Raw genomic sequence first — 23,401 nt, forward strand, 5'->3', positions numbered from 1 at the left:
CGTCTCTTGACCCGACACCCATTCCCTAATTCCCTTTACAGCAAAACTCCTATAAGACTTGCCCACCCGCGCTGTCTTCAACTCCCCTCTCTTCCCAATCTCTCTTGAATTCACTTCAGTCAGGTTTTTGCCTCCCCACAATAAGTTGACCTAACTTTTGTTAAGATGTTAAGAGCCATGGCCAATTTTCAATTCGTATTTGGACCATTAGCATCTTACTTGACACAGTTGATCACCTTCCTACTTTTTATTTTATTAAAAGTTTTTTTTTAATGTTTATTTTTGAGAGAGAGAGAGAGAGATGGAGTGTGAGTGGGGGAGGGGCAGAGAGAGAGGGAGGCACAGAATCCAAAGGAGGCTCCAGGCCCTGAGTTGTCAACGCAGAGCCAGACGCAGAGGCGAACTCCCAAACCGTGAGATCATGACCGGAGCCAAAGTTGGAGACTTAACTGACTGAGCCACCCAGGCACCCCATCTACCTTTTAAAACTTTTACTTTCTTCACTTGGCTCCAGGACACCATGCCCTCCTGACTTTCCTCTTACCTTGCTGGCATCTCCTTTTCTGTGTTCTCTACTGTTTTTTCACTGACCTCTTGTCGCTGGAATGTCCAAGGACTTAGTCCTTGACCTTCCCCTTTTCGATGTCTGTAATCATTCACCAGATGATATCATCAAGTCTCGCGATTTTAATTAACTAATTTAGAGAGAGGCAGAGACAGAGTGAGTGGGGGAGGGGCGGGGGGTAGGGAAAGAGAGAATCCCAAGCGGACGCCTCACTGCCAGCACAGAGCCCCACGCAGGGCTTGAACTCATGAAACTGGGAGATCATGACCTGAGCTAATTCCTCAGCAAATCTAGTTGGCTTTACCTTTAAATTAAAAAAAAAAAAAATGTTTATTTATTTTTGAGAAAGAGAGACACTGAGTGTGAGCGGGGGAGGGGCAGAGAGCAAGGGAGACACAGAATCCCAAGCAGGGTCCAGGCTCTGAGCTGTCAGCGCAGCACGGGCTCCAGCTCACGAACTGAACCGCGATATCATGGCCTGAGCCAAAGCGGGATGCTTATCTGACAGATCCACCCAGGCGCCCCAGCTTTACCTTTGAAACAACACCAGAATCCTGTCACTTCTCACCACCTCCACTGCTGCTGTGTAAGTCCCAGCCATTATGTTTCTCACCTGGATAAATTCAAGAGCTTTTTAACTGATATCTCTGTATCCATTCTTGCCTTCCTCTCGTATAGCCTTAATTCATCCTGAAAGTAATCTCTTAAAAAATATAAGAGAGTGGGAATGTAAAATGGTGCAGCTGCTGTGGAAAACAACACGGTGATTCCTGCAAAAAAAACACAGAATTACCATATGATCCAGCAATTCCACTTTCTTGGTATATACCCAAAAGAATTGAAAGCAGGAATTCTAACAGATATTTGTACACCAGTATTCACAGCTGCGTTTTCTCAGTAGCCCAGAGGTATAAGAAACTCAAGTGTTCATTGACAGATGAATGGATAAATGAAATGTGGTGTATACTTACAAGGGAATGTTATTCAGCCTTAAAAAGGAAGGAAATTCTGACAGGCTAAAATGTGGATGAATCCTGAAGACATTATGTCATGTGAAATAAGCCAGTCACAAAAGGATGAGTATTGTATGATTCTACTCATATAACATATGGAGTAGTCACAATTCACAGAAGCAAAAAGTAGAGTGGTGGATACAAGGGGCTAGAGGGAGGAGGGATGGGGAGTTCTTGTTTAATGGTGGGTTCAGAGTTGCAGTGTGGTAAAATAAAAAGGTTCCTGAGATGGATGACGGTTTTGGGTGTGCAACAGTGTGAATGTCCTTAATGCCACTGAACTGTTTAGTTGAAAATAGTTACATTGTAAGTTTTACGTTCCATGTGTTTTCTCACATTAAAAAATTTATAAGTCAGATCGTGATCCCCCTCTGCTCAAAATTCTCCAGTATCTATTTACTGTATTCAGAGGAAAAGCTGCTAAGTCCTCACAATCTCCTTCAAGGCCCTAGGTAGTTGATCTGCCCTCAAACTGCTGGCCCCTTTAATCACCCTGTTCTGGTCACACTGGCCGTTTTTTTTAAAGTTTGTTTGTTTGTTTGTTTATTTATTTATTTAGAGAAAGAGAGAGAGTGCAAGTGGGGAAGTGGGGGAGGAGCAGAGAGAGAGCGGGACAGAGAATAAATATGAAGCGGGCTCTGTGCTAACAGCAGAAAGCCCCAACACGGGGCACCTAAGATGACATCAGACCCTTAACTGACTGAGCGACCCAGGCACCACCATATTGGCCATTAAAATAAATTTTTTTTTAATGTTTGTTTATTTTTGAGAGAGAGCGAGAGCGCGCAAGAGACGGAGCATGAGCAGGGGAGGGGCAGAGAGAGAGGGAGACACAGAACCAAAGCAGGCTCTAGGCTCTGAGCTGTCAGCACAGAGCCCCGTGTGGAGCTCGAACACGAACTGTGAAATCATGACCTGAGCTGAAGTGAGATGCTCAACCGACTTTGCCATCCAGGCGCCTCCCCCATATTGGCCATTTTGCTGTTCCTTCAAAGTTGCCAGCACTCTCCTGACTCAGAACCTTTGAACTTCTTGTTCCCTCTGCTTAGAATGACCTTATCCCGGGGGGCCTGGGTGGTCCTGCTCTTGATTTCTGCTCAGGTTATGATCTCATGATTCATGGGCTTTCATGGGCTGCGTTGGGCTCTGTGTTGACAGTGTGGAACCTGCTTGGGATTCTCTGTCTCCCTTTCCCTCTGCTCCTCCCCTACTCACTCTGTCTCAAAAATAAACAAAAAAGGAAGGAAGGAAGAGAAAGAAAGAAAGAAAGAAAGAAAGAGAAAGAGAGAGAGAAAGAAAGAAAGAAAAAGAAAGAAAGCTCTTACCCCAAATACCCATTTGCTTCACCTCCTTCAAATCTTGACTCAAATATCATCTTTGGGGGCGCCTGGGTGGCTCAGTTGGTTGAGCATCCGACTTTGGCTTGGGTCATGATCTCGCGGTCCGTGAGTTCGAGCCCCGCGTCGGGCTCTGTGCTGACGGCTCAGAGCCTGGAGCCTGTTTCCGATTCTGTGTCTCCCTCTCTCTCTGTCCTTCCCCCGCTCATGCTCTGTCTCTTTCTCTACCAAAACTAAATAAACATTAAAAAATTTTTTTTTAATTTTTTTTTTCAACATTCATTTATTTTTTTTGGGACAGAGAGAGACAGAGCATGAACAGGGGAGGGGCAGAGAGAGAGGGAGACACAGAATCGGAAACAGGCTCCAGGCTCTGAGCCGTCAGCCCAGAGCCGGATGCGGGACTCGAACTCACGGACCGCGAGATCGTGACCTGGCTGAAGTCGGACGCTCAACCGACTGCGCCACCCAGGCGCCCCCCCCAAAATTTTTTTTTTTAAATATCAGCTTTTACCCACTCTGACCACATTTAAAGTTGCAACTTGCACCCCCACATTCCCATTCCTCTCCCATGCTTAAATTTTTTCTCCACACCACTTACCACCATCTGACATACCATATATTAAAAAAAAATTTTTTTTAATGTTTAAAAATTAAAAAAAATTAAAATTGAAAAATTAAAAAACATTTTTTTTTAATGGCCATAAGCCTGGAGTATAATTGCCAACATATACTTGGGGGTTAAAGATAAAGGAGGTTTGTAAAGGAATTTTTTTTGTGTTTAAGGAGACTGGCAGGATCCTGGGAGGTTAGGATAATGTTAAGGCAAAATTCCCTTTTGCCCGTAGCAAAATTTCATGCAGGCAGCTGAGCTCCTAGAGGGAGGTCACTCTGCCGTTTCAAGGACTAGTCAATGGGCTGTAGGCAGTAAGGGAATTTAATTTTTCATTTGCCTTAGTTTCCCACATCACCATGGCAAGCACTTAAACCCCCTTACATCTTGATGAGGGTGATATTAGGTCTCCAGAAAATGGAGTCTGTAGATTTCTGGAGATCAGCTATTGATAAGATTGTTCTTTTCTGTTGTTAGGCAGTCAGGAGTGTCTAAGGAATATCACACATATCCCACCTGCACAGGGGGTGGGAGGGCTGCTGTTAGCCTGTACTTTGCCCTCAGCTTGCCCCTTTGCCCTCAGCTTGCCCCTTCTGCCCTGCTGGACCCCTCTTGGCTGATGATTTCTTGTCCCAGGATCTTCCCGGCTTTGGCTCCCAGGAAGGCCTGACACCCAGGTACCACCAGGTGGTGCTGTGGACTCATTCAGGTGAAGCTGGCTCTCCGTCTCCAGGAGGCACGGAAGGGGGCAGTCTTAGGATTCCCTCTGGCTCCTCTGGAGAAGCTTGGTTTCTTCTATGGAAGGCAGATGGGCCCCAGATGATTCTGGGAGGTGAAGTCTCCAAAATCCACCCTGGGTCTGCACTGGAGATTCCAGCACAGTGTTGGCAGCAGACCCACTACATAATTTGTGGGGCCCAGTGGAAAATAAAAATGCCGAAGTTGCTGCTAGAGGCAGCATATCGCATGCCTAAAAGCATGCAGAATGGTTCTGGTTCAGTCTTCTAGAGCTGACTGTTAAAATTTTAGCAATTTTAGGGGTGCCTGGGTGGCTCAGTCAGTGAAGCAACTGACTCTTGATTTCAGCTCAGGTCATTATCTCATGGTTTGCGAGAGATTGGCCCCAGAGTCAGGCTCTGAGCTGACAGCGAGGAGCCTGCTTGGGATTCTCTGTCTCCCTCTTTCTTTGCCCCTCCCCTGCTTGCTCTCTCTCTCTCTCTCAAAATAAATAAACTTAAAAAAAACTTAGGAGTTTTGGGGCACCTGGGTGGCTCAGTTGGTTGGGCGGCTGACTTCAGCTCAGGTCATGATCTCGTGCTCTGTGGGTTCGAGCCCCGCATCAGGCTCTATGCTGGCAGCTCAGAGCCTGGAGCCTGCTTCCGATTCTGTGTCTCCCTCTCTCTCGGCCCCTCCCCTGCTTGCTCTCTGTCTCTTTCTCAAATAATAAACATTAAAAAAAATTTTAATTAAAAAATTTTAGGAATTTTATGAGCTGATTGTTGGACACAGCCATTATAAAAATTAAATGATATAAAAAGTATATGAAATAAGTTATATAAAACCAAAGGTAATGAATACCCCAAACTCATCACTATATAATTATTTTTATTGATTGATTGATTGATTTTTAGGGCATATGTCATATATTGACCCTGTGTTCCCCCACTCACTGGTCACTACTCTTGACTTGTAGAACAGGTACAGAACTGCAAGGAATCATCCCCAGCTCTGTGATCCACCAGTTCTGGGGGTGTGGGGGTGTCACATCATAGACCAGAATCGACAACCATAGGGACGGGTGGTTCTGCCAGTTAGCTATGACCACATGTTCTCCTCACTCCCACAGCAGATCGTCAGGGTCATCTAGTTCATTAGAGACAAAGGCATCAGTCTGCACATGCTCGCAGAACTTGTATGTTTCACAGCAGACCAGCACTGGCACATTATGGGCTTGTGCCCCCAGGGCCAGCTCTGCTATCCCTACCCGTGACAAGATTAGTCACAATTAGTTAGCATATAGTGCAACAATGATCTCAGGAGTAGATTCCTTAATGCCCCTTACCCATTTAGCCCACACACCCCCACAACTCCTCTAGTAACCCTCTGTTTGCTCTCCATATTTAAGAGTCTCTTATGTTTTTGTCCCCCTTCCCTGTTTTTATATTATTTTTGCTTCCCTTCTCTTATGTTCATCTGTTTTGGATCTTAAAGTCCTCATATGAATGAAGTCATATGATATTTGTCTTTCTCTGACTGACTAATTTCGCTTAGCATAATCTCTAGTTCCATCCACGTAGTTGCAAATGGCAAGATTTCATTCTTTTTGATTGCTGAGTAATACTCCATTGTCTATATATACCACATCTTCTTTATCCATTCATCCATCGATGGACATTTGGACTCTTTCCATACTTTGGCTATTGTAGATAGTGCTGCTATAAACATTGGGGTGCATGTGTCCCTTCAAAACAGCATACCTGTATCCCTTCGATAAATACCTAGTAGTGCAATTGCTGGGTTGTAGGGTAGTTCTATTTTTAATTTTTTGAGGAACCTCCATACTATTTTCCAGAGTGGCTGCACCAGTTTGCATTCCCACCAGCAGTGCAAAAGAGATCCTCTTTCTCTGCATCCTCGCCAATCAGGCAATCTGTTGTTGCCTGAGTTGTTCATGTTAGCCATTCTGACAGGTGTGAGGTGGTGTCTCATTGTGGTTTTGATTTTATTTCCCTGATGATGAGTGATGTTGAGCATTTTTTCATGTGTCAGTTGGCCATCTGGATGTCTTCTTTGGAGAAGTGTCTATTCATGTCTTTTGTGACGGCTTCTGGTCGTATGTTTAGGTCTTTCATCCATTTTGAGTTTATTTTTGTGTATGGTGTAAGAAAGTGGTCCAGATTCATTTTTCTGCATGTCGCTGTCTAGTTTCCCCAGCACCATTTGCTGAAGAGACTGTCTTTATTCCATTGGATATTCTTTCCTGGCTTGTCAAAGATTAGATGGCCATGACATTTGTGTGTCCATTTCCGGGTTCTCTATTCTGGTCCATTGATCCAAGTGTCTGTTTTTGTGTCAGTACCATACCGTCTTGATGATTACAGCTTTGTAACACATCTTGAAGTCTGGGATTGTGATGCCTCCCCTTTGGTTTTCTTTTTCAGGATTGCTTTGGCTATTTGGGGTCTTTTCTGGTTCCATATATATTTTAGGATTGTTTGTTCTAGCTCTGTGAAGGATGCTAGTGTTATTTTGATAGATATTGCATTGAATACGTAGATTGCTTTGGGTAGTATCGACATTTTAACAATATTTGTTCTTCCAATCCATGAACATGGAATATTTTTCCATTTTTTGTGTGTCTTCTTCAAATATATTTATATTTTTATATATACTTAAATTTATATATAACTTATATATATTTAATTATAGTTATTTCATGAACACTTATGCTTTTGAAGTGACTTATGTTTATTGTGCCTATATGGTGAAAATACTATATAGTGGTGTGCTTCTTGGTTCAGGTTTCTTGCCAACTTTGCATTCAGTGATGTCACACTGGTAGTTAAAAATTGACAGAAGTCAGGGGTGCCTGGGTGGCTCAGTGTATTAAGCATCTGACTTCGGCTCAGGTCATGATCTCACGGTTTGTGAGTTTGAGCCGCACATCAGATTCTGCACTGACAGATTCTCTCTCTCTCTCTCTCTCTCTCTGCCCCACCCCACTTGCATGCACACACACACACACACACACTCTCTCTCTCTCTCTCTCTCTCTCTCAAAATAAATAAATAAACTTAAAAAAATTGACGAAGGTCAGAGTGTTCATGTCATCAAAATCTACAAACACCACAAATCATGTTCGTCCCCCACTCCCCAGCTGAAGCCAGTTAAACTTTTACCAGTACACCCTGGTTGGACTCCTAATGTGCTGTGCCATGTGGTCTTGAGCAAAGCTCTCTTCTCTCCATCCTCCCATACTTAGTGTATCACTTTATAATTTACAAAAAAGGGACATTCTTTGTGTGCTGGGCACTGTTGTCCCATGTAACTTTTTTTTTTAAAGTTTTTTTGGTGTGTTTTAAAATGTTTATTAGAGAGAGAGAGAAAGAGAGAGCATGCACAAGCAGAGGAGGGACAGAGAGAGGGAGAGAATCCCAAGGAGCCCCCAAGCTGCCAGTGCAGACCCGACATGGGGCTCGATCCCATGAACCACGAGATCATGACTGGAGCCGAAATCAAGAGTCAGATGGTCAACTGACTGAGCCATCCAGGCACCCCTCATGTAACTCTTACAACCACCCAGGAGGTAGATTATTGTGGTACAAAGAACTAAGGATGTTGCCACAGAGGAGTTGATGACTTTGACTCCTGGGATGGCTGTCCCCAGGACTCCTGAAGGTGGCACTGTGGTTTGACTCAGGGAAGCCAGCCACATTCCCTTTCTGTGCCTCTGTCCTGCATTGAGAAAATAATAATAATAATAATAATAATAATAATAATAATAATAATAAATATAATAGTGGTCTTTCCAGCCATCTTCAGTGTTGTTTTTGAGACTTGTACATCAGAAGCCTGCTCCCTAGCTGTACCTTAAGAGTAGAAAGAGGAAAGATCTAGCCCTCTCTGCCCCTATAGAAGGTCACAGCTGTAGGAGGTGAAAACTGGCATTTCCTTCTTACTATAACAACAGACAGTGAGAATTTTTCCCAAAAGGGAGACTGGGGTTGGACCCTTTAGGAATTCAGGAAATGCCAGCACAAAATATGATGCTTTGGTGTACTGATTATTTTGAACCTTGCACCTGAAAAAACAACAAATCTGGGGAGAGGCTTTCTCTGAATTCCCCCTCTCTGCTCAATGACAGATCCTTCAAAAGGAACTCAGTTGTCTAAAATCCTCTCCCCTGGAGCTTCATCAACCAGGAAAGATTGACTTTTTTACAGGAGAGACTAGAAGTTGACACCACTTCTAGAAGTGACATCCAGACACACTTTGTGGCAAACCATCATATCTCCCCTGTTTTCTTCTAAGAGCCCTTCATTTATTCTCTCCCCTAAGTGGCCTACCCCTCCCCTCTCCTTCCCTGTTAAGGTGGTATATAACCTCCGAATCCTACTGCTTTTTTGGGGTATTTCCTTTTTCCTCCCACTGTGATCCCTACCTGCATGTAATATTAAAAGTGAATAAATATGTATTCCTTTTCTCCTATTTATCTGTTATCAGTCTATTTCATAGACCCAACTATGGAACCTAGGATGGCTGAGGGAAAGTTTTTCCTCCCCTGCCATGTGGGGGGCCCAAACATTAACTGTCATATCTACCCCACTTGCAGCCAAATACATACACCCTGTGTCCCAAATTTACACTTGCTTCCCGATTAGCAGAAAGCAGCTATCACTCCTGTAATTAAAAACCCCCTGAGTGCCTGGGTGGCTAAGTCGGTTAAGCATCTGACATCAGCTGACAGTTCTCACAGTTCGTAGGTTTGAGCCCATGTCGGGCTCTGTGCTGACAACTCGGAGCCTGGAGCCTGCTTTGGATTCTGTGTCCCTCCCACCACTGTCCTTCCCCCAGTCCCGCTCTGTCTCTCTCTCTCAAAAATGAATAAACATTTTTTAAAAATTAAAAAAACACACAACCTTACTCCCCAAGGAAGGAACCCCAATGCCTTGATGTTCCTTCTCTAGCTTTCTCAAGTTCCCTTCTCAAAAATCTGCACTCTGTGACTAATGGTGAAGTTAATAATCCCTACACAACCACCTGGAGACAATAGTAGGGGAAAGGGAGAAGACGAAATATCTAAAATGTGTGAATAGACACATCAAGGAGGGAAGTTCAAGTAGAGGCCATAATTGTCGCCTCCATAACCCATTTTAAGCCCGATGTTGTATTTATGGCTTTGCTTCTTCACTATATCTATTTCAGGTTTCTTCTGCTTTCAGTCAGTAAGGGACAGCCAGGTTCTTAGCTCACAGAAGAGACTCAAGCTTTGATTCCCGAGAGATCTGTGCCCCGGGGGACCCTCTTGTATGGAACTGCAGCAGTCTTGCTGTGACTCTGATCACAGGATTTGTACTAGGAATAGGATCATTCGAGAATACAGGTAAGTCTTTCACTAAGCCTCCTTGCCCCCTCTGTGTGGTAACAACCTATTTCCCCTTGATAGCCAGACACTGTCACCCCAGAAAATACCTTGATTTCTTTTTTGCTTGTCTGTTCAGGAGCATGAAGCGTTCAAAATGGTTGGGTGGCAGTTTCAACTTCCAGTTTGGTGGGAAAACTGTGTCACTTGGTGGAGGCATTCGTCCCTCAGACACTACAGGCTTTTAACACACCTCTCCTCCGTATAGTCATGAGGCCAAGAAGCAAAGAATGTTTGAGTGTGTAAAACGGTTTCATTGTGAGAGAGCCACTCCTACATCCAGCCCCTTGGTCCTCGAACTGCTCTCTGGCTAAAGGAGAAACAGTACGTACCCTGGTTCAGAGCATTACTGTATCCTGTGGATGGCTCTCTAGTTCATGAAGTGTCTACAGCTGGGACCTTACGTGGACCTTCAGGAGGCCTTTCCATCATGGTAGAATGCTGACTAATGGAGCACGTGGTAAGACCAATGAATCCTGCGGGTACCCCCTGCTCAGTTTCCCACTTCTTGTCTTGCAAAGTGATTTCCATGGTTAGAAACAATATTTTGTGAGATAACAAGACTGCGTATTAAGTCCACAGATGGAAATGTCCGTCTTCTTTAGCCCATGCAGTTAGTCTCCACTCCGGTCATCATGGTCCTTTTTCAATGAACCTATGGAACAAGAGCTGCACTGGCTGGGGGAAAAGGCCATCTGGTTAACATCCACAGAACATTCTATTTGCTATTCAAAGCTTCCCCCATAGTTGAGGCCCATGGTGACTATTTGTATGGCATACCTTCTGTCTCATGATCTGGGACCATGCTAAGAAATTCATCTTTCCCAAGCCTCTTTGTCATGAACTTCCAATCTTGTAAGACTTTCAGCTGTTCAAATCATTAGTCATTGCCCATGAACTGGTACAGGTCCTCACCTCGGGCCATCTTTTCTTCCAGGCAAAGTGGGTAATGAGACATGCTGCTTACAGTCCTGCCCTGCTGAGGGATCTCCTTCTCCACTATCCCTCGGGGCCACTTCTTGCTGTTTCAGAATCTGTCATCAGAAAACCAGGCTCTAATAATTTCCCCTTCACAGTGGAGCCTTGTTGTACTCACTCACATAGCTGGGAACATTCTACTGGTCTGGGACCACTCCAGCAGGTCTATCCTTGCTCCTCTGTCCCCATCCTTTTGTTCCCAAGTCTCTCAAGCAATCTCCTTGAGAACAACCTGCTTCTATATGGACCCTTTCCCCGAGGGAACTGCTGGGCAGAGGGGTCAGATGGCAGTTCATTGGGGGGCAGCTCAGGTTACAAGGTCACCTGGGGTGCCCTTTGGTCAAGTGTGCAGTCTGCCGGAGCGCAGCGAAAACCCGGGAGCTATTTCTCAAAAGAAAAATGCTCACTTATGAATGAAGCATGGCTTTGTCTCCAAGCCCTGAGGGCCTGTTTACAGCGACCTTCTATCAGTGTCTGTGGTAGGCCTCAGGGAGCACTCTGATTTGCCTCAGGCACTCTGAACGATCAGGGCTGAAAGCCTGAACTATGTGCACTGTATGGCCTGGACCAGGTCGGGAGGCCTCTTCTGCCCTCTCCCCCTCTGTGCCTTACTCACAGCTGGAGACTGGCAAATGGGTAGGAGCAGTCAGTGCACCAGGTGGTGCTTCCAAAATCCCAAATGACCCATCAAACCCTAGGGCTCCGTCTAAGAGGTGGGAAGTCCAAAGTGCAGCAACCTGTCCTTTGCTTTGGAGGGAATGTCCTGAAGTGTCTCAAAATATGTGACACCCAGAATTTTAATGAAGTGGCAGGGCGCTATATTTTCACTGGATTTATCTTCCACCCTTTGGCACCTGCTACTTTCTCTTTTTTTTTTTTGGTTCTATCAGTATCGCGGGCCACCAGTATGAGAGCCTGTGGGATGAAGTGACAGAAACTTGGAATGGAATCTTGACCTCTATTCCGTCCTCCTTCTATCTGAGGAGGTGTAAAGCTAAAAACACTTCCCAGGCTCCCTTGCAGCGGAGGTTCTGATGTAAATCCAATTCCTTCAAGTAGATGCACCCACAGGAGACTTGGGAAAGCAGAACTAAGGCAGAAACCATCTCTCTGCAGCTGTGGCTGCTGGCAAGCGAGATCTGTTTGAAAGACCAGGAGCAGCTTCTGGCTTTTCGCACGGGACTGACTGAATACGGTAGGGTCAAGGCTCCTGCAGACTAAATTAGGGCATAGACCAGCAGGTGGGCTTTTCTCTGAGGCAGGACTATAAAGCTAATTGTTTCTCGTATATTCTTTGTCATAGTGGAGAAAAATGCATTGGCCTGATCAAGTTCTGGAGGTTGTACTGATATCTGTCCTCCCCAAAGCCACATCTGAAACAGCATTTGCAATTGGGGTCACCATTTGATTAAGTTTACAATATTCTTCTGCCTTCTTCAAGACTATCTGACTTTTCCAGTTCCCAATGGGGTCACCATTTGATTAAGTTTACAATATTCTTCTGCCTTCTTCAAGACTATCTGACTTTTCCAGTTCCAGTTTCTATATATATATAGATATATATATATATCTATATATATCTGTGTCTTTGTTATATATATACATATATTTTTAATGTTTATATATATATCTGTGTCTTTGTTATATATATAAACACATATATGTATGTTTAATGTTTATATATATATATATCTGTGTCTTTGTTTTATATATATATATTTTTTAATGTTTATTTATTTTTGAGACAGGGAGAGACAGAGCATGAATGGGGGAGGGTCAGAGAGAGAGGGAGACACAGAATCTGAAACAGGCTCCAGGCTCTGAGCTGTCAGCACAGAGCCCGACCGGGGACTTGAACTCACGGACCACAAGATCATGACCTGAGCCACAGTCGGATGCTTAACCGACTGAGCCACCCAGGCGCCCCAGGACACCGATATAAATGTGACAGAAATCATCATCTCCGCATATTTTAAGTCTTTAATGGTGGCATTAATCTTTGTGATGCTCTCAAAGCTCTTTTATTTCAATTTACATTTTATGGGAATCAGGAACTTCAATGACTTGCACTTTGTTTTTCCAATAATAAAAGCTGTTAACCAACCTATGGCCTGAGTGCCAATGCAGGATTCTGCCAGTAGTTTAAGATATTTATTCTTTTTTTTAAATGTTTATTTATTTGCTTGAGAAAGCACAAGTGGGGGAGGGATAGAGAGAGAGAGGGACAGAGGATCTGAAGCAGGCTCTGCCCTAATAGCAGCAAGCCCAATGTGGGGCTCAAACTCACAAATGATGAGATCATGACCTGGGCTGAAGTCGGTCGCTCAACTGACTGAGCTACCTAGGTGCCCCTTTAAGATATTTAGTCTAATTATACAAATGAGGAAAAACTAGCAGATGGATTTAGGAGCTGGATCTATCCTTGAGTGGACTTTGGTCAAAACTCCATTTATAACCAGTCTCTCTATACTTCATATTTTCTCTAGGTGCCTAGCCTCTTATCTGTCCCACTGTGATCTCCCTTGGACTGCCAGGGCCAGAATCTTGCAAACTACATTTCCCAAATTCCCAAAGTCCATTGATAGCTGTGTCCCAGTTAGGTTGTGCCAATGGGAGGCACTTGGTTATATTTAATTTTTTTTAACGTTTACTTATTATTGAGAGACAGAGAGAGACAGAGCATGAGCAGGGGAGGCACCAAGAGTCGGGGAGACACAGAATCTGAAGCAGGCTCCAGGCTCTGAGCTGTCAGCCCAGAGCCTGACACGGGGCTCGAACTCACAAACCGTGAGATCATGACCTGAGCTGAATACGGACGCTCAACCAACTGAGCCACCCAGGTGCCCTGGCACTTGGTTATATTTAAAGGTGGGAGGAAGGGAGAAACCTTTCTGCTTCAGGAGGTACCTTGGCTTTGACAGCACTGGGTCCTCCAGCATTGTCGGTAGGGAGTGTGGGGTTGTAGGCTACAGCCCAAGGGCAGTAGCAATTTCCTGGGCTCTGGATAATGCTCTCTCTCTCCCACATTCTTCAGTATATCCAATGTCTTTGTGACCAACCCCCTGCATTAAAGTCTTCTCTGCTTTAAATATGTAGGGTGGTATCTGTTTTCCTGATTAGACATTGATTCATACATTTCTGTAAAGCCCACACTCTAGTGCAGCGCAGAAGCATCCTGGGTGTCCAGGAATTTGTGTGGCCATTGTCTGATTGTTCCCAAAAGGTTTGAATATTTGAGTACAAATTCTTTGGAGAAAAACTCATGGTATGGTCCTGCAGGTTATTGTTGGGTCTTTCCTTAAGGGTCTTTAACTTTCTTTAAAAAAATTTTTTTTTAACATTTATTTATTATTGAGAGACAGAAACACAGAGTGTGAGCAGGGGAGAGGTAGAGAGAGGTGAAGACACAGACTCCGAAGTAGGCTTCAGGCTCTGAGCAAGCAGTCAGCACAGAGCCTGACGCGGGGCTCGAACTCACAAACTGTGAGATCATGACCTGAGCCGAAGTCAGTTGCCTAACCAACTGAGCCACCCAGGCGCCCCTAACTTTCTTTTTATTCAGTGGTCGACACACCTGAACCTACTCAAGTATGGACATTGGATGAAAAATCAAAACTGTCTTTTGGGGCGCCTGGGTGGCTCAGCCGGTTAAATGTCCAACTTTGGCTCAGGTCATGATCTCACGGTTTATGAGTTTGAGCCCTACATCGGGTCTGCACTAACAGTGTGAAGCCTCCTTGGGATTCTCTCTCTCCTTCTCTCTATCTCACTTTATCTCTATCTCAAAAAAATAATTAGAACAAAATTGTTTATTGCATCAAGATAGGCCTTTGTTCACTGGGCATGGAAGTATTTTTTTTTTTCTGTTACTGTTATAAAAATTAAATGGGAATTTAGTAGACTGTCCCTGATTCGTTAGTTGTTTCCAAAAATCTCTGTGGATCAAACCACTCTGATTTCATGCCAACCCTGCTGCTTATTAGTAACACTTCCCATTTTGTATTTGTTGGGTAACTGCCACCACTTGGGCTGTATCATTCCAGACTCCTCCTCCTGAAGTGAGAGTACATTTCAATTATAGACCCATCCGCCATCATTCCTGGCTTAGAGAGGATGGTCAGTAAAGTGCCTTTTAATGATTTTGGCACTTCCTTCATCAATTGTCCTCTGGCTTTGGTAAAGGAGGTGAATTCTGGGTCTTTTCAAGGAATATAATTATTGGGTTGATCAGCAAGATGCACAGACAGATTCAATAAATCATCCTGACTCCTGAGATCTTTGGATGTATTCCTCTGCTTTATGGCAAAAGATTTCCACTGTCATACAAATGAATGACAGGTCAGTATTGTATCCAGTTTTGCATAAACCAACACTTCAATTGTTAGAATAACAGCTGCCAGCCATCAGAGGAAGCTCCCTGGATGCAGAATCTCCAGTGAATATATTCAAACCAATAAATTCATTTTGGTCTGAAATCATATTCAGGCTTTCCTTATTTAAGTACCCTCCAAATTCACCTCCATAAATAGTCCCTTGCTTTTTCATCAAATAAAATAGCAGATTCCTGCGATTGTTTTCTTTGGGCAGGCCTCCCTTTCCCTAGTTTTTGTCTGCTTTTCATCCTCCAGGACGTGTTATGCTTGGGCTTTGGTTCTGGCCAAAGGGCAAGAAGGAACTTAAGTATTCTTCAGCAATGAAGGTTCAATCTTATCAATTAAGGAAGGATGGAATTTTTCATGTAAAGGAGGAGGGAACACTTCCTTGGAGCTCAGCAGACAATACTATGTTCTTGCTAAGAAATTCAATCCCGTCTCATAATCTAGATTAAATTTATTAGAAGAACTTCTCTTAATTAACCTACACTTAACTGATTTACTGAATTAACTGATAATCCCCATGATCACTTTCTCTCCACATTTTTTTAAAAAAGTTTATCGATTTATTTTGAGAGAGAGAAAGAGAGTCCGAAAATAGGAAAGGCAGAGAGAGGTGGGGGGAGAGAAAATCTCAAGCAGGCTCCACTATCAGTGCAGAGCGCACAGCCTGATGCAGGGCTCGAACCCATGAACCAGGAGATCATGACCTGAGCCAAGATCAAGAGTCAAAGTCAGACGCTTAACTAACTGAGCCACCCAGGTGTCCCCTCCACACTTTTTTTTTTTTTTAATTAAGGTAAAATCCACCCAATATACATTCAGTCATTTAAAAGTATACAAGTCAGTGGCATTTAGTGTATTCACAACGATGTACAACCACCATCTATTTCTAGTTTCAAGTGTAGAGCTTTCTGAGTGCAGAGCTCTGTGTGACCTGCACAGTTGGTACACCGGTTAAGCTGGTTTGCCTATCTCTCACTCCCTTACCCCGGTGGCTGTCCTCCTATTTCTTAGGCACATCCCAATCTGTTTTTAGAACCTTCCTACTAGCTCTTTCCCTGCCTGCATTGCTCATCTGTTTAACCTGAGCATGGCAGCTGGAAGGTTGCCAACTGAGAGAAGCCATCCTTGACCTTCAGCCCCTCATAGCCACCAAATCACTTTGTTGGATCGTCTACCTGTTTTAATTCTTTGCCATGCACTTCATATATTTCCTTTTTTTAGTTTTTTTGTTTGTTTATTAGCCATCTCCCCTTGTTATGAGTTGGACTCTGTCTGCACTCCCCACCCCCCCCCCCGCCGCCCCCATTCGTGTGCTGAAGTCCTAACCCCCAGCACCTCAGAATATGACCTTATTTGGAAAACAGGGTTATTGCAAATGCACTCATTTGTTGAGTCGAAGTTGTACTGGGGTAGAGTGAACCCCTAATTCACTATGACTAGGGACTTTATATAACGGGGAAATCTACACACAGATATATATATAGGGAGAGCGCGGGTGAACATGAAGAGGGCCAGCTACAAGTCCAGGAGAGAGGCCTGGGACAGATCCTCCAGAACCCTCGGAAGGAACCAACCCTGCCCACACCTTGACTTCCAGCCTCCAGAAATTGGAGACAATGAATTTCTGCTGTTTAAGGCGGCCTGTAGTGTTTTGACACAGCAGCGCTCACAAACTGATACACCCACTATGAGAACTGAGCTCCGCGAGAATGGCAAGCTGGTTTGTCTTGTTCACAGCTGTCCCACAACATGTCAGTACTGTTCCTGAGCACCGGGTACCGCTATTTAACTGTTTCACTTGCATACATGACCCTGAAAGCTTTTCAAGGGAAGAGGGTGTCGGGGTGTTCGTTAAAAACCTGTTGAGTACATGAAACCATTCCACTCTTTCCAGAATTTCTGCGAAGCGCCGGCAAGTAAAATGTGTGCGGACTGATAGGTCAGAGCTCTCATTCTCCGGGCGACTTTAATATGCACGTCGTGTTTTCAGCTCTCCGGACAAAGACGCCGACACTTCGCAGGTCCCTCGAGTGGGACTCAGAAGACCGAACAGAGCTCCAGCCTTCTGCTAGTGTCCGTTCTTGCCCCTTTTGGCATCTCGGGACTTGTAGTTTTGTCCACTATATCTTTGCTGGAGAAACGAACGCTGAGACCACAACTCCCGTCACCGCGCGAGGACTGGCGCCATCAGAGCGCAGCCTCAGGAGGGGGCTCGGGCGCCATTGACTAACCCGCTGGTCGAAGGGTCCGCCTTCCTGAGCCTAGGAGCCCTGTGATTGGTCAGCTGCCTCGCTTCTCACGGAGGGGGCGACAGGTGAATGAAAGAGGGGCGTGTCGCTGTGCGGTAGCTCGGCCGCAAGGCTGGATCCCGCTGAAAGGTGAGAGTCGAGAAGCGGGTTCGCGCTACCTCTTTCATTGGTTTGGGGAACATTCGGGGCGCCCCAGGAGGTCCGCCTTGGGTGGAGGGAGCGGGCAGAGAGCTCCCTCTTGGTCGGCCTCCCTCGGACCTCCCGGCCCTGGCTGCTCCCGAGACCTCCCGCCACCCAAACCTGAGCTGGATGACCGACCCTTCCCTCCCTCCAGAGTGGGGAGCGTCGGCGCGGCGGCAGCTGTCCCCCTTTCCTTGGTATTGGGCTGTCTCGCCGCGTCGTCCAGCCGGGTGGTCCTGGCGCCCTCCCATTGCGATGGTGCTGGGACGCGAGGGCTCGGCCAGGTTGGGGCAATGCCCACCGCAGCGATGGTCACTTTGTCTGCAGGAGGCAACGAGACGGGTAGGGCCCCTGTTTCCCACCCTCAGGAGCCAAAGACCGGTCCAGGAACTGGTTCCGGTGATCTGCGCAGGGTCGTCTGTCTTTGGAAGGTGGGGAAGGGGTGGAGATCCCCTTGTCTTGGGAACAGTTTAGCGGGTGAACCCAAGGTGCAGTTGACCCTGAATTTTTTTCTGTGAAAATGGAAACTCTTCTCCCGTGTCGTTCCCCTTCCCTCCATGCGTTGGGAGAGGAGTGACTTCCTCAACCCTATGGGGAGTCAGGTTGGCATAGCGGTTAAGAATGTCAGCCCTGGAATCAAACCAATTTTGGTTTCAGTCCTGACTTGCACATGTTAGCTATAAATCTGAACTTCAATTCCCTCCCCTAAAAAAAGAGGGTATAACAATGATATCTACTGCATTGGGTTATTGTGAGGTAAAAGTTAATTGATGCTTGTAAAGTACTGTCTACAGTGCTTCATGAAGAGTGGTGTTCAGTAAATGCTAGCAATGGGTGAGCAGGTTTTCATTATTCTCAGGTTGGTGAGACTGAAGGAGTCTTGGCAGTCGGCGGGTGGAATTCAAGGCTGGTTTGGGTGCCAGGGTGAAGGCAGTCATGTGATCTGGGTAGCATTCCCTAGGGGAACGTGGGAGTGTGCTGTAGAGAGTCGTGTTGGCATCTGCTCTCTCCCGGAGGACACGCACGGTGTACTTGGCTCATTTTTCTATTCCTGGCACCTTCCTTGTATGTGACCAGTAACTGTTGAATTGAATTGCAACAGTCAGAGGGCTGGGGGTTCCCCTAACCCGTGAGGCTAAATGTACTTCTGACAGCAGTAGATCCAGAGAGCTTCTTTCCAAGGAGAGGTAGTGATCCTCAGCCTGTCCCACGGTTGCAGGGCACCAAAGGCAAGTGATATGAATAAGGATTTCCACAGTATATGCCAAATACAGGGTTGGGGAAAGGGTTGTGGACAGACCTTTGCCAAGTTAAGGAGTATTGACACGACCGGACAGAATCTGGATTATTTGCAGAGAGAAAGCCAAAGGAAATGGGTTTGGGGTACTGTCGCTGGAAAGGAGCATCTTCCAGTGAAAGATGGAAGTGCCCTGTCGATAAAACTGTTCTTCAGCTAAGAAGTGTTGGGCCTACACCGGTTTATCTCCCTGATTGGCCAACTCCTTATTCCTCTGCCCTTCCTCCTTTACCCCCTTTGTTTAAAAAGAAAAAAATGAAAGTAGTACATGCACTTAGTGAAACATTCTAACAGGTTGAAAATGAAAAGTGGAGATCCCTTCACATACTTCTTAGCCTTAATCTCTCTTCTCAAGGGTGTCTGCTATTAACTCTTGCTTGTGTAACCCTACATTGAAAAAAATCATGTTTATACAGATGGAATTGTACGGTACATTTTGTTTTGCTTCTTGTCTTTTTCTCTCAATATACCTTGATGACCTATCCATAACGAACACACACAACTCTGGCTCATTAAAAACGTGGCTGCATAGTATTCCCCTGTGTGATTGCACCTCATTTATTTAACTTGTCCCCTGTTGGACATTCTTTATACTTTTGTGCTCGTATAAAAGCCTGGTGAATGGACATCTCTGAACTTGTAATTTGATATTTTTTGGCAACCCATCCGAAAGGGTAAATTTTTATATTGATATTTCTGGGACAAAAGAAGTGTGCATTTTAAGTTTTAATAAATATTGCAAAATTCCTCTCTAGAATGGTGTTCCAAGTTACATCTGCATCACCCGTGGATATTAGCACATGACAGTTGAAAAATGTGATGTTACCAGTCTGATAGGTTTTCTTTCAGTTCTGAGGAAGGGAGTAAACTATGGTATTGAAATGTTGTATTTTCCTATATCTTGATTTTTCCTTCATAGTTTTTCTTTTTCTTTAAAGTTGATTTATTTATTTTGAGAGACAGAGAGAGAGAGAGAGAGAGAGAGAGAGAGAGAGAGCATGAGCAGGGAAGGAGCAGAGAGAGAGAGAGAGAGAATTCCAAGCAGGCCCTGAGCTGTGGCAGAGCCTGAGGCAGGGCTCAATCTCATGAACCCATGAGATCATGACCTGATGACCTGAGCTGAGATCAAGAGTTGGACCCTTAACCAGCTGAGCCACCCAGGCACCCCATTTATATTTTTTTTAAGTTTTTTTTTTTTTAATTTATTTTGAGAGAGAGAGAAAGAGAGTGTGCACCAATGCGTGTGAGTCAGGAAGGGACAGAGAGAGGGAGACAGAGGATCCAAAGCAGGCTCTGCACTGTCAGCGTAGAGCCGGATTCAGGGCTCAAACTCATGAACCTTGTGAGATCAAGACCTGAGCCACCCAGGTGCCCCTCCCTTCGTATTTTGATTGCCAAAGGCAGCAGCAGGAACTGCTGGGAAGGCTTGGTTGGAAAAGTCAGAAGAGGTGGGAATGACAGTGAAGCCTTAGTCCTGTGACAACTTTCAGGGTTGATTTATTTGGGAATCGTAGAATTTTGCAGATATCTAACGGTTTTCTTCCTTTCTGAAGCAAATGTTAATTTTAACTACTTTGGATGAAAAAATTCCAGAAATTATGATATAACTTCCTTGACTTTAAAATGAATATAAACAGATAAGAATCTTCTTGAGGACTTAAGCCCATCACTTATAGCCCTGAGCTATAATTTAGTGCTGTCCTAAGGCCATTTTGAATATGTAGGAGCATTTAATGTTGCTTAGCTAAATGGCCTCAGGCTGATGTTTTGAAAAAATTCCTGGGTCTATTTTTTTAAGAAACATTTTTTACCTTTTCCTAGCTGTCAACTCTCACTTTTGTCAGTTTACTATCTTATAGAGGATCCTCTCTACTTCTCTCCCTAATTGGTTGTCTAGTTTCTAAACTGAAACAAGTGAAATGCATCACTTGTTATAAATATGTATAAAGTAAGTGTGAACTGCCAGTTAATAAGGTTCTTGTGGGTCTTTATTGAGTATAGTCCGTGTAGTTAGTACACAGACTATGGGGAATCAATTTTGCCAATGGAAGAGCCCTTTTTGTGGGGAGAAAGTGCCTGGTTTTTGGCTGGTTAGGGTATTGTGGCATTGCATTTGTAGAAAGGAAGAGCACTAAGGAGTTGTGAGTTGTGGTTGGCAGCTCTAACCAGGCCTTTTGTGACTCCAGTAGAGGGATGATGGACTTGGTTCTAGAAACTTCCCTGTGCTCAGTGGGTCAATACGGAAAAGGGGTAGTCAATGGATTGTTACGGAAACCGAAGTTCTGCTGCTTGTTGCTCTAAAGGCCAATACTCAAGAGATGAGTTTTGACTGAAAAAGAATGTGAGTTTTGTTCAGAAGCCCAGGGACCTGGGGAGAAGGCGGACTCTTGTCCAAAAGCCAACACCGAGGCTTCTGCCTGACCCAGGGATTTTTAAAGCGATTTAATCAGTTAACGGAGTCCCATGGTCTTTGACATTTCTTGATTGTGTGAGGACTTGATGATGCCAGCTACAGAATTATCTCAGTGCTCAGAGGTTGTGCAAGAACGTCTGGTTCCTGGTTACCCGGGGGTTGTGCAAGAGCACTCTGTTCTTTCTGGAAAGGAGGGCAAGGTTTGCAGATGTGTAAAGCGAGGTCAGCAAAGTCATTTGCGTGACCTTAAAGAAGAAAAACATTTTGCTCAGTGTTTCTGGGCTAATCAGAAAGCTGAGGTGGCTTCAAACAGACTTGCTGGCCTTTGTGGCCTAGGAAAGTTCTGGTCCTTCATTCCCCAAGGCCAGTGGTCCGCAAGTCTTAAAAGAAAGTAAATTAGTTCTGTTACAGATCAAGGGCCTTAAGTCAGCAAGCAAGGAGTGTGTTAACTTGAAGCAGGTTGACCCTTAAGACCAGGCTGGAGTGCTGTTGCAGGTTGGCTCTGTGGTTTGTGTGATGGGAAAAGATGGAAGAGAGAGAGCTCGGGGAAGGTCAGCATCTGTCTTTCTTAGTAGCAGAAGGATTGTAAACTTGATTTATACCTGCTCTACTTAGCAGTTAAGAAAGGAGTATTCCTTTCTACTTACCGAACCTACTTTGTCCAAAGCACTCTGCCAGGTGTTACGGGGGATAGCAAATGAAGTAAGATGTGGCTTGTACCTTCCAAGGCTTTTAGTCCCCTAACCAATGAGGGCCAGGACCTAAAGTTTGGAGGAGTGGACCAAGGATAGTGGAGTCAATCCGTTAAGAGTCTCTCAGTTGCAAGAGATAGAAAACCCAACTCAGACCAGCTAAGGCAAAAAGGGACTTAACTGGCCTCTGGCACAGCATGAGTTGGGGCCCAGATGGTGTCCCCGGGGCACCTGTTGTTCCTGTCTGAACTGAACTGTCATCTTTGTTGGGCGGTTCCCTTGGTGGTGAGGCAGCATCTTAAAAAAAATTTTTTTTTAATGTTCTTATTTATTTTTGAGACAGAGAGAGACAGAGCATGAGCAGGGGAGGGGCAGAGAGAGAGAGGGAGACACAGACTCAGGAAGCAGGCTTCAGGCTCCGAGCTGTCAGCACAGAGCCCGACACGGGGCTCGAACTCACAAACCGCGAGATCATGACCTGAGCTGAAGTCGGACGCTCAACCGACTGAGCCACCCAGGCACCCCTGTGAGGCAGCATCTTTGACATCCACATGCCCACTGAGTAGAGAGTGCTCTTCTTTGGGTGCCCCAGTAAACATTTCATTGCTTTTCATTGCTCTGACCAAGCCACATGGCCATCTCTCAGCTAATCACTGTGGTCAGAAGGTGGGACACGTTGATTGTGGTGGCCTCTATTAGATCTAGAGCCTGGGGATGGGGCCAGCTTGATGCAAAACACATTGGCCAATGGAGTACCTGGGTGCCTCAGTCAGTTAAGCATCTGACCTTGGCTCAGATCATGATCCCACCGCTCATGAGTTCGAGCCCCACATCAGGCTCTGTGCTGATGGCTCAGAGCCTAGAGCCTGCTTTGGATTCTGTGTCTCCCTCTCTCTGTGCCCCTCTTCCAATCGCACGCTCTCTCTCTCTCTCTCTCAAAAATAAATAAAGGTTAAAAAATTAAAAAAAATTCAAAACACATTGGCGAAGAATGGGGGAAGGGTGGTTCTATCAAAGCCAGAAAAACTACCAAAACCATAAGAATGATGAATGTATGCTGGCTAGCCCACCAAATGCTTCCATAAAGTAGTAATAGGTGTGTGCCCAGACTGGTAAGTATGGTCTCTGAGTTCCGTATCAGGACTGAACTATAAGTCTTAGATTTGGGTGTTATCTATATTTTGAGTCTTTAAAATTTTTTTTAAATGTTTATTTTATTTTGGGGGGGAGGGGCAGGGAGAGATGGGGGACACAGAATTTGAAACAGGCTCCAGGCTCTAAACTGTCAGTATAGAGCCCGATGTGGGGCTCAAACCCACAACATGGGGCTCAAACCCACAAACCACAAGATCATGACCTGGGCCGAAGTCGGGCGCTTAACCACCTGAGCCACCCAGGCGCCCCAGTGTCTGACTCTTAATATTGGCTCAGGTCCTGATCTCATGATTCATGAGATCGAGCCCCTCTCTGTGCTGTTAGCACAGTTGGGATTTTCTCTCTCCCTCTCTTTCTGTCCCTCCCCGTTCATGCTTTCTCACTCTCT

At 45.1% G+C, this 23,401-nt stretch overlaps 1 protein-coding gene across 4 annotated transcripts in view; it reads left to right on the forward strand.

The window, feature by feature from the left end:
* Positions 1-23,401, forward strand: part of ZBTB8B (zinc finger and BTB domain containing 8B) — a 42,583-nt gene that overhangs the window by 482 nt on the left and 18,700 nt on the right. Inside the window, exons 2-5 of one of the 4 annotated variants that reach the window (XM_045035479.1) lie at positions 1,074-1,151; positions 9,454-9,631; positions 9,750-10,130; positions 16,922-17,405. The gene's annotated coding sequence lies outside the window, so the exon portion shown is untranslated. Of the gene's footprint in view, positions 1-971; positions 1,152-9,453; positions 9,632-9,749; positions 10,131-16,921; positions 17,406-23,401 lie in introns of those variants that run through there. The other 3 variants (XM_023258414.2, XM_045035480.1, XM_019836594.2) reach the window with 3 other exon arrangements.

Source organism: Felis catus, chromosome C1 (assembly GCF_018350175.1).
Source record: "Felis catus isolate Fca126 chromosome C1, F.catus_Fca126_mat1.0, whole genome shotgun sequence".
In the NCBI taxonomy this organism is placed as follows: domain Eukaryota; kingdom Metazoa; phylum Chordata; class Mammalia; order Carnivora; family Felidae; genus Felis; species Felis catus.